The sequence below is a fragment of the Nuphar pumila genome, chromosome 3 (genome assembly GCF_984573655.1).
Source record: "Nuphar pumila chromosome 3, dmNupPumi1.hap1.1, whole genome shotgun sequence".
NCBI lineage: Eukaryota > Viridiplantae > Streptophyta > Magnoliopsida > Nymphaeales > Nymphaeaceae > Nuphar > Nuphar pumila.
In genome coordinates this window covers 80,681,781-80,691,532 of record NC_143251.1, presented here as the reverse complement: position 1 = coordinate 80,691,532, position 9,752 = coordinate 80,681,781, and positions in this window count along the sequence as shown.

Sequence of the window (9,752 nt, the reverse complement as noted above, 5' to 3'; positions counted from 1 at the left end):
AATAAAATCTTTCAAAAATCAACATGCAACACAAAATTCTTCTTTTTATCAAAATCTAAAATCATCAAAGTCTTGACCATAGTATTTATCAAAATTTGATTCAAACTCATAAGATTTGAAATCTTGTCATTCAAAACATATATTTATTTATGCATATACTAAAATATGCATTTGATTATAAATTAAAATTTAAATAAACATGCATGCATCAAAAACATATCTAATATGAACATTATAAGATTTTGATAGAATAACTTACCTTGATTTTTTATAGAACGAGGAAGAATAGGATAAATCGCTATGCTTTGATTTAATCTGATAAAATTCATTATATTAGATAATATTTTTATATTGAATTTTGGGCAGTATTTGCCCTATAATTTTGAAGAATTATCCTTTTAAGGATTTATTAAAAATCTAAAAATTATTTAGAAATGATCTTAAAAAATTTTATAAAAATTTCACAGAGTTTCCTCTGTAATAACTCAAATGTTTGAAAAAGGGTTTGATCTTGAATTCGAGTTGTAAAAATTCAAACAAGACTTTGCGTCACAAATATTTTTATAAAGGTTTTTCAAAAAAATTGACTCAGGTATTTAAAAAGGATTTTTGAAAATTTTGACAGGATTTCTTTTCTAAAAATCATTTTTTTTTAAATAACTCTAAAAATTTTGATATAATTTCTTCTAAATAAATTCAAAAAAATTGAAATATTTGAAAAGCTTTTGCCAAAATTCTGATTAAAACAATCAAAATTTTTAGAAATCATTTAGAAAATTTTGCTAGAATTATTGTTATACTAATTCTAGTTTTCAAAAATCTTTAAAATAATTTTGGCAAAACTCCTGCTATAAAAACTCTAATTTTCAAAAATCCTTTAGAATATTTTTTCTAGAACTACTGCTATAGTAGTTCTGAATACTTAGAAATATTTAGAAAAAATTTAAACAAAACTTTCCCTGCGTAGAGGCAGAGTTGGATTAAATTTTAGTAAAATTACCAAAATTTGAATCCGAAAGAGAAGTAGGAGAGAGAATAGGAGATCCTACAATTACGAATCTAAATTTAGAAGAAGAATTTAAATACTAACCTAATTTAGAAAATTTGGGCAACGCTTCAACGACCCAAATCTGTTTTTTTTTGCTAAATTTAGCAGAACTCCTGCAAACAACACTCTTGGGGCTGGATTTAGCTCATCGAAACTCCTACGAAAAGATGAATCTCGTATAAAGAAAGAAAGAAGAGGCTAGAAGGGGTTTCTCAGAAAAAATCTGAGATTCAACGGAGGTTTTGGCTTAAAACTAGAGAGAGAAACTCAAAGCTAGAGAGAGAAAGTAGGAGAGAGAGAGAGGTCTTCATAACTTGGGTACAGAGAGAGGGTGAGGGGGTATTTATAGGAGAGAGAGGAGGTGTCGCCCCACTTAAGTGACATTTGTCACTTAAGTTTAATAAAAAATTATATTTTAATGACACTTGTCTATTTTCTTTTATTTTAATATTTGTTTCTGACACTTGTTAGAGAGAGAAGAGGGTTGGGTGTCACCTCCTCACTGTGAGGTGACATGTGTCAGCTCATGGTTTTAAAAAAAACCATGGCTGCCCTTAGTTTTGGGCGAGTGGTTTTTCAAAACCATAGTCTCTGAAATAAATTAATATACTATATTATATTTTATTTGATTTCTAATTTGTTTATACCTGTTATGCCCTAATTCAAATCCCATCTTTCAGAAATGCCCTATGAGAATTTAGAAGTTACTTTATTGCCCTTCTGCAGTTCAGAAAATTACTGAGTCTGCCATTGGGGTGACAAATTATCATTTTTGTCTGTGACAAATTTATTAATTCCCTGAAAATGTCCCCCAAAAAAATTACTATTTTGACCTTATGTAGTTGGGTATTTTATCGAAAAATGGCACTATATTGACAAATTACTAAGTTACCCTTGATAATTAGATTAATGACGAGAATATCCCTGAATTCTGGTTTTTGAACAAGCCTCTACAGAATTTTATCAGGATTTCAATTATGGATTCAAATCTTCATTTTAATCAATACTTACCAAAAATATCAGGGTTTTAAAACTATAATTCATATCTAGAATGAATCAGAATCAAAACTTGAATTTTCTTCATAATTTATAAATCATTAAAAAATTTGGGTATTACACCTGTGATACTCGTTTGGAATTTTGCAAAGTACGAACTTCCGCAACACTTAAAGGATTTTTGAAACGTGCCTTGCGATACTCATCATGATTTTTGCAAGTGTTTGAGAATTTCTCATTTTTTTGGAATATTGCAACCTCATATGCGATTTTGTTGACGAGTTTCGTGGGTCCAACAACTTTCAACATCGTAACCCAAGAAAATAAAAAAATCTTTGTTGTAAGGGATAAAAGCATCTAAAAAAAGTGGAAACATGTTGAATCGTCCATTTGGGGCATTTTTTGGAAACACATCATTTTTGTTATATAGTAAGATCATTTTCGGTTTTTGGTTTTTGTGATGCATGGATTGATAAGATCATACGTCAGTTTGGTTGTCATCATTAATGGGCAGTCGGGTGGTTTATTTCACAGTTCCAAGGCATTTTTCAGGGTGACCTACTTTTTTTTTAGAGAAGTAAAGATATATTATGGTAATATAACAGTATAGTACATAAGTACTGAGATTTGGGATGCGATGAGGTATCACACCCGCAATCCAACAAAACAACACAAAGAACGAAGAAAACAACAATCACAAAGAAGGAAAAAAAATGCAACAAGACCAATACAATGGCCTTAAGAGACTGTTATGCAGTCCCCAATCCAATCCGTTGGTAGGTGATCAGGCCATTTAAGATGTGCCCTCATGGTCGAAATGCCTTCAAGGTTGCTAGCTTTGCCCATTTGTCAAAATCCATACACACCAAAGAAATTTCCAACGGAAGACCCTAGAGTTAAGATGTGGAGCAATCAAGACTTCTCTAGAAAAGGAGATGTCCCAATCTGCGAAGAGGTCATCTCAAGCTCAATGTCGCAAGGTGCAAAAGAAACTACAATGCCAAAAGAGATGGATTGTAGATTCTTCCTCACATAAACAAAAAGAGCAATGACTAGCAAGATGGAAACCCTCAGCTTTTGAGCTTAATATTCGAGTTAACGACATCATGGAGAATGAGCCATAAGAGATGTGCTCTAAGTCCGAGCCTCGCAAGGTGTGTTTTGGTAATCCAAGAAGGCGCCAAAGGCCCAAGAAAGCGATACATGGAAAATATCAAAACATTTCCATTATTAGAGAGTGATCAACAAGTCGTGCCCCCATGTTGAGATAGAGTAGCTCGACAATAAGAGCAATCCATTCTTGAAAAACCCAATTCTGAGGGTTCCCTTTTCAAAACGATATCCCACACCTCATCCGAAGAAGACCAAAAATCACATACCATACTTGGTTCTAGCCATCTCGTATACTAATCGGAAGGACTCCCTTAATTTGACTTCGCCACACCAAACACATGTTGTCAAAATAATGTTTCATCACCTCTACCAATCTTTAGTTGTATCGCCTTATTGAATGAATCCAATAACGAGATGCATCCCTTCCAAATCCCGAAACTATTTTTTCATCTCTGATTTTCGGACTAGCTCCAAAATCAACCCATCACAAGTCATACTTTTCTAAGAAAACAATGCTAAGAATGCTCATTCTCCTACGTATTCTTCAAAGCTACTTAGCCAAGAGGGTGGTATTGAACCTCCTTAAGTTGTGGATTCTCAAACCCCCCACATCCAAGGGTTGTGAAATCATTGACCAATTGATAGGCGCTTTAGACTTCCCTTCTAAGGTCTCTCGCCAAACAAATTTCTGAAATAAAGTGTTGAAGCGTCTCTCAACTTCTTTTGAAATTTTAAATATCTGAAGGAGGTACATTGCCGAGCAAGAAATGTTGAATCTAATAAGATTAATCCTACCTACTCTAGAAAGCAAGTGGGACTGGCTTTTTTGGTAAATTCTATCCTCCACCACACTCCAATGTAACTCTGTAAAGACCTCCAGATAAAGTGGAAGGACCAAATATTACATTGGTTAGGACCCCCCATCATAATTAAAGATTGCTAAGGCTAACCTTTGAGTATCCTCAGAGGGGTCGTTAAACACCATAACCTAACTTTTTCCCTCGTTCATACGAATACTCAATTTTTTTTAAAAACATTTTAGAATCACTCACAAAGCTCACATATTCTTGTCTGATGCTTCCTCAAAAATCAAATAAGTAGTCTGCAAAAAAGGTGTATGATCAAAACTGAGTCTGACACCCTAATGAGAACCCCTTCCATTAGTGATCATGACCGATAGAGCTTCCATAAAGAAGAGGAGAAAGGTATCCTTGCCTCAATCCTTGTTTTGACTTTAAAAACTCACATTTCTCCCTATTAAGTGAAACTGCGATCAAGGTGGACAACAGTCTCTTAATCTAATACTACCCCCCACTTCTCTCCAAACCCTATATATTGTAAGCAACCTAATTAACAACAATTTTCAATCAAGAGAGTTGAAAGTTTTTTTAGATCAACTTTTAAGATGAAGGGTTTCGTACCTGCTAACTTGATGGAATGGATAGTCTCGTTATCGTGAAGGCGTCTGCTAGGGATGAATGGGCTTTGAGACTCCAAAATAAGGCTCCCGATTACACCCTTGATTCTAGATGCCAAAACTTTAAAGATGATTTTGAATAGTGTGTCTACCAAAGAGATGGGCCTGAATCTCCCAATGTGCTCGGCTATGGAGAGGCTCTCTCTGTTTGGGACAACAATTTCTAGTGGATCCATAACCTATTTGATGATGATGCACTCGTTTTTATTAGGAACAAAGGACCGTCTCTTACCAACTTCTCTCATCCGTGAGTTCGAGACAAAGTCATGGTTTTTGCATAGGAGCTGAGCAGAAAAATCACTCACATTCCCTTTCATACATCGCAGGTTCGTTGCCGTCAAATACAACATTTCACTCTATGGAAGATGGGTGGCCTTCCTATACGATGCTTGGGAGTGCCTTTGTTTAAAAGAAGGCCTTACTTTAACCTTGTGTTCATGTTTGAAAATTTTCAAGCTTCGTTGGCGTCTTGGAGCGGTCACTTACTCTCTCTTGCAGTTCGGTTTTAGCCTCTTTTTCCTATTTATTGGATGAGTTTTTTTTTCTTCTTCCCATACAAACCATCAATCGTAAGAAATTCATTATGCGGTCCTTCTTATGGAGAGATATCGCTCAGCATAAGACCCATCTTATCAACTGGCAGAATGTTTGCTTGCCAAGATCCAAAGAAGGCTCTGGCATTCGACGTCTTGCTCATGTGAATCCTAGTTTGTTGTCTTCGAAAACTACTGATTCTCATGATGATCCTAATTATACTAGTCTTTTTCAGGTCAAATACTTAACTAGAGTTTCCATTTGGCTACAACGTGCATGGGTCCTTAGCTTGGTGCAGCAGCATCCGCAGTATCAAGGCGATTTAGCAGCATGCATGTTGGTAATGGTAGGATTCTGGTTCGACCCCTAGCTTGGGTTTTCATCTGTTGTGGCTTCCATTCTGGATCTGGTTGTTCGGTATCCCCTACACTCAGTTTTGTTTTCAATCGGTTCATGAAGTAATTACTAATTTGCCGACTAGAATTAAGAGCTATTATTCCAATCTCTCCATCCAGGCTCGCCAGAATATTTTAGACCTTATTCCAACATGTTGCATTACAGTTTCCAACACCCCTGATGGTCTGACATTTAGAGGATCCTCTAAACTTACCTCAAAGATCAAAGCAGGTTATATGTTCCACCCTTGAAGAGGGCAATTAGCTACATCTCATGTTCGGAGGGGGGCAAAGAGCATCGCGTATGTAAGCATGTGTGTCTCGTATCCCCATGTTTGTCAGCATTAATTAGCGTTGGAGTTTGATGCGATTGTAAAGACTTAAGTACCCTCTCCTCCATTGGTGCCAAAAAAAATGGCGATTCTAGAAAAGGAGTGGTTGTACAGACTTAAGTGCCCCGAATATGATTATTTAAGACCCAGTCTCTGCACTGTAAGATTATCCGAGAAAGAAATCTCCCCTGGAGGAGGCCATGAACATCAACCCTCTCACTCTCTTTCTCCCTTCTCTTTCTGCTTTTGTGCACATCCAGCAGAAGATCCTACATTGCTCCATCAAGCACTGACTGACCTGCACATTGACTGTTGTGGAGCCTGATTCAGAGTTTTTACCCTTACAGGAGGAGGGTTTGGGGGCTCCTCCCAGCGTGGGTAGCATCATTCAACTAAATGAGTTGTGGATTCTGATTCAGAGTTTTTATCCTTACAGGAGAGAGGTCTGGGGGCTCCTCCCAACGTGGGTAGCATCATTCAACTTGAAGAGTTGTGGAGCCTGATTCAGAGTTTTTACCCTTACAGAAGGGGGGTCTGAGGGCTCCTCCCAGTGTGGGTAGCATTATTCAACTTGATGAGTTGTGGAACCTGATTCAGAGTATTTGCCCTTACAGGAGGGGGGTTTGGTGGTTCCTCCCAGCGTGGGTAGCATAGTTTTTGCCCTTATAGGAGGGGGGTTTGGGAGTTCTTCCTAGCATGGGTAGCATCATTCAATTTGATGAGATGTGGAGCATGATTCGGAGTTTTTTCCCTTACAGGAGGGGGTTTGGGGGTTAGCTCCTCCTAGTGTGAGTAGCATAGTTTTTGCCCTTACAGGTTGGGGGTATGGGGGCTCTTCCCAGCATGGGTAGCATCATTCAACTTGATGCACTATAGGATTATCCGAGAAAGGAATCCCCCCTGGAGAAGGTCATGAACATCAACCCTCTCTCTCTCCCTTCTCTTTCTACTTCTGTGCACATCTAGCAGACAATCCTACATTGCTCCATCAAACATCGACTGACCTGCACACTGACTGTAGCATGGTTCAACTTGATGAGTTGTAGAGCCTGATTCAGAGATTTTGCCTTTACATGAGGGGGGATTTGGGGGCTTCCCCCGGTGCAATAAAGTGTTTTGTTTAATCATAGTGCTCATGTTTCCTTCGGTTGTTTCTTGCTAAAGGTTTTTGTAATACCCTTTCTTACGATTTTTCTATTTTTTTTCTGGTTTGAAGATGGTGACTGCTGAAAGTTACCGTTCAATTTCAGGAAATGAACATGTTACAGAACCTGAATTTTTGTAACCAGTTCTGGTTTTTAACAGATTTGAAATATCAAATGAGTTTATAAAGTTATAAAAATTTCCAAATATAAACTAGCCAAGTAAAGAAATAAAACCCTTTTTACAGATTTGAAAAATGATTTATCGTTGGGGAGATATGACTCTTGCAAAATAAACAAAAAACCTGAGTAACTCAAACGATATAGAGTGTGACAGGGTCTTGGTTATTGACCAAAAATAGGTATGAAATGACCATAAAAATTTGTGAATATTGGCAGAAATAAACTAGACTCAATAACAAAGATGGTGCTTTTTACGGATTGAAAATCTGATCTCTGGTTAGGGAGATACGCCCCCGACAAGTTGGTCTTGATTCAAATAGTGATTTACGTGTGATGGCTTACTGAATAACACTACATATAGCGATTTGTAGTGTATTTCATGAGTCACTAAAGTGATTTGTGGTGTTGTTCAGTAAATCATTATGTGTAAATCGCTATTGTGATTTATAGTATTTTCAGTATTCGCTGTGCGATTTACGGCGTAAATTGCTACCTGAAATAGGACCAACTTGTCGGGGGCATATCTCCCTAACCAGAGATCGGATTTCAAATCCGTAAAAAGAGGTGTTTTTCTTATTGAGTCTAGTTTATTCCTGTAAATTTTTATCAATTTTTATGGTCATTTGTTTTCCCATTTTGATTAAAAATCAGACCCCTATTATTCTGCATTATTTAAGTTGCACATACTTTTAGTTCATTTTGCGAGAGTCATATCTCCCCAATGAAATATCATTTTCCAAATCGGTAAAAAGGGTTTTCTTTTTTTATGTGTCTAGTTTATATATAGAATTTTTTATAACTGTTTATATATATTTGATATTTTAAATTTGTTAAAATTCAGGACTGGTTACAAATTAATCTTATTTAACCATGATTAAACAAAATAGTTCTGGTTTTTTATATATTTGAAATATCAAATAAATATATAGAGTTATAAAAATTTCTAGATATAAACTAGACAAATAAAGCAAAAAAACCCTTTTTACAGATTTGAAAATTAATCTCCCGTTGGTGAGATATGACTCTTGCAAAATAAACTAAAAACATGAGTAACTCAAACGATATAGAGTGTGATAGGGTCTTGGTTTTGACCAAAAATAGATATGAAATGACCATAAAAATTGCTTAAAATTGACAAGAATAAACTAGACTCAATAAGAAAGACACCGCTTTTTACGGATTTGAAATCCGATCTCCGGTTAGGGAGATACGCCCCCGACAAGTTGGTCTTGATTCAAATAACGATTTACGTGTGACGGCTATAGCGATTTGTAGTGTTAATCGCTATAGCCATCACGCGCAAATCGCTATTTGAATCAAGACCAACTTGTCGGGGGCGTATCTCCCTAACCAGAGATCGGATTTCAAATCTATAAAAAGTTGTGTCTTTCTTATTGAGTCTAGTTTATTCTTGTCAATTTTAAGCAATTTTTATGGTCATTTCATATCTATTTTTGGTCAAAACCAAGACCCTATCACACTCTATATCGTTTGAGTTACTCATGTTTTTAGTTTATTTTGCAAGAATCATATCTCACCAACGGGAGATTAATTTTCAAATCTGTAAAAAGGGTTTTTTTGCTTTATTTGTCTAGTTTATATGTAGAAATTTTTATAACTTTATATATTTATTTGATATTTCAAATATATAAAAAAACAGAACTATTTTGTTTAATCATGGTTAAATAAGATTAATTTGTAACCAGTCCTGAATTTTAACAAATTTAAAATATCAAATATGTATAAACAGTTATAAAAATTTCTAGATATAAACTAGACACCTAAAAAAAGAAAACCCTTTTTACAGATTTGGAAAATGATATTTCATTGGGGAGATATGACTCTCGCAAAATAAACTAAAAACATGTGCAACTTAAATAATGCAGAATAATAGGGGTCTAGTTTTTAATCAAAATGGGAAAACAAATGACCATAAAAATTGCTGAAAATTGACAAGAATAAATTAGACTCAATAAGAAAGACACCGCTTTTTACGGATTTGAAATCCGATCTCCGGTTAGGGAGATACGCTCCTGACAAGTTGGTCTTAATTCAAATAGTGATTTACGCGTGATGGCTATAGCAATTAACACTACAAATCGCTATAGCCGTCACACGTAAATCACTATTTGAATCAAGATCAACTTGTTGGGGGCGTATCTCTCTAACCGGAGATCGGATTTCAAATCCGTAAAAAGCGGTGTCTTTCTTATTGAGTCTAGTTTATTTCTGTCAATTTTCAAAAAAAATTATGGTCATTTCATACCTATTTTGGTAAAAAACCAAGACCCTATCACACTCTATATCGTTTGAGTTACTCATGTTTTTAGTTCATTTTGCAAGAGTAATATCTTTTCGACGGGAGATCATTTTTCAAATCTGTAAAAAAAGTTTTTTTCTTTATTTGTCTAGTTTATATCTGGATATTTTTATAACTTTATATATTTATTTGATATTTCAAATATATAAAAAACCGGAACTATTTTGTTTAATCATGGTTAAATAAGATTAATATGTAACCAGTCCTGAATT